Below are 2,140 nucleotides of genomic sequence, written 5' to 3'. Positions count from 1 at the left end.
CGGGGTCCCACCCGTGACAGCCGAGGTCGTGGCGCCCGCGGCTGGAGTGAGCCTCACAGGCCCAAGGACACCTGCCGGCAGGACCCCTGAGGTCTGCGTTAGGGACCCCACCGTGTTCCCGGGGAGGGGTGTGGGGGCACGCCCAGGGCGGGGAGGCCTGGAGAGCTGGGGTGGGGACTTCCCTGGCCACGGCTTCATCCCTGTGAGCCTCAGTCTCCCCGTCTGAGGAGTGAGGGCTTCCGGACGCACTCACGTAGGGATGGTTCTTATGGGCTGTCCACATGAGTAATGTGATGAGAGAGCAGCTCTGGAAGGTTCCATCCTCCCCTCCTGCCGGCCGGTGGGGAGTGGGGCGCAGATGCACTTAGCCAGAAGGGGGACCCGGGCCCGAGCCCTCCCCCCACCACGCGTGAGCGGCAGAGCCTTCGGGGGCGGCTCCCGCATCCAGCCTGCGGGTCCCAGCGAGCTGCCACCAGGGAGGGAGAGCCCGCAAGTCTGTTCACTCCTTTTGCTCGCATCCGCTCCAGTCAGTGGTGGTGCAGCTCCTTCCAGAACTTTCCTGCGGCCGCTGCTCGGGTCTCACTGGGGCCAGGCAGGGGAGGGGCGGAGGCGGGCACGGCCAGCACGTGGGTGCAGACAGGCCGGGAGATGTGGTGCGCGTGGGGTAGGGACCTGCGCCTGCGTCCCGGGGCCTCCCGGACGGTGGGGGAGGGGCGGCTGCGGAACCAAAACCTCAGTCGGTCCTTGTGCGTGTGGCTCGTCTGCCTGGTGACGCTGGGGATGCCGACGGAGTTAGGAAAACGGGAACTGAGGGCACCTGGATGGCTCGGTTGGTGGAGCATCGACTCTCGACCTCGGGGTTGTGAGGTTAAGCCCCACGTTGGGGGTAGAGATGACTTAAAAAGATTAAAAAAGTCTTAAAAGGGAATTGAAAATGAGAAAGAAGAAGTGAGAGGGGTGGATGGTTTCTCGAGAGCAGATCAGCTTTGTCGGGCAGCCCTGAGCGGGCGGCGTGGGGGTGCGGGTGCGGGGGAGGGAGGGCAGGGCCAGACAGGCCACCACGCCCACAGGGGAGGCTGGCCCGCGTCAGCAGCAGCGTGGGGCCTGCCGTCCCAGCGCTCGCTCCCGCCTCTGCGCCCAGAGCGAGGGGCGATTTCCCGGGACCTCCCTCCCCGGCCTTTCAAGAATTCCAGGGGTCGGTCCTCCCTCTGAGCCTGGACTGGACGGCCCCAAAGTCAGACACACGTGTGCGCCGACGGGTTGTGGTAACCCCGGGTCTCTGCGGAGCACGGGGCCGGGCCCACCCTGGGGACACCCGCACAGGGCCACGCCCGCCCCCAGCGCGCCCTAAACGAGAGCCCCGCATTCGGTCAGTCCTCGCAGTGTGGGGAGCGTCCCAGGAGCCCTTAGATTTTGAACTTGGATCAGCTGCCTCTCTCCTTCCCCTGGGGGGGTCCCCTCCTCTCCCCCATGAGTCTCTTCGGGGCCACGTTGATGGCCATCCCTGCCTCCGCCCTCTGGCCCACCCTCACTCGGCGAGGCCCTCCGAGCGGGGCTGCACACAGCAAGCTGCAGGCCTTGTCTGCGCCCATCCCCGGTTCAGAACGCGTGGGGGGCTGCTCAGCGGTGTTTCCGGTAACCACTGGCATCCGTGGTCTCCAGCCTTGTGGAAGATTCTCCACAAGAGAGTACTTCCTTTAACGCCCGCCAAGGACTGGGAAGAGGAAACGAGCTGCTCACAGTCCCCACCGGCCGCGCCCGTGGCAGCCAGCGACCCAGCAAGGGAGGGGCGCGGTGGGCAGTTCCAGAAAGGCAGACAGGGGAGGGGCCAGGCCGTGTGGTGCCCTGGGCCGCCCCTGGCTCGGAGCGCACTCCGTCCCCCCGAGCTAGTCGCCAGGGCTGAGATTTGTCGGCAGCGGGAGCCGTGTGCGAGGCGGGGGGCTGGCGGGGCCGCCTGGCTGCGCTGCCGCTTGTTTTGTGATTTGGGGCGTGTCGCTAACCAGGCTGCTGCTCGGGTTCCTCCTCTGAAAACGGGGTCATAATCGCGTCAGGCTCACGGGTGCCTTCGTTGGGAGGAGCAGTCTGGCGGGTGGCAGCAGCCGCAGGGCCGGTCGGGGCGTGGAGCTAAGCCGCCCAGTTC

Source organism: Crocuta crocuta, unplaced genomic scaffold, assembly GCF_008692635.1.
Source record: "Crocuta crocuta isolate KB4526 unplaced genomic scaffold, BGI_CrCroc_1.0 scaffold7, whole genome shotgun sequence".
Lineage (NCBI taxonomy): Eukaryota > Metazoa > Chordata > Mammalia > Carnivora > Hyaenidae > Crocuta > Crocuta crocuta.
This window is presented reverse-complemented; position numbering follows the sequence as displayed.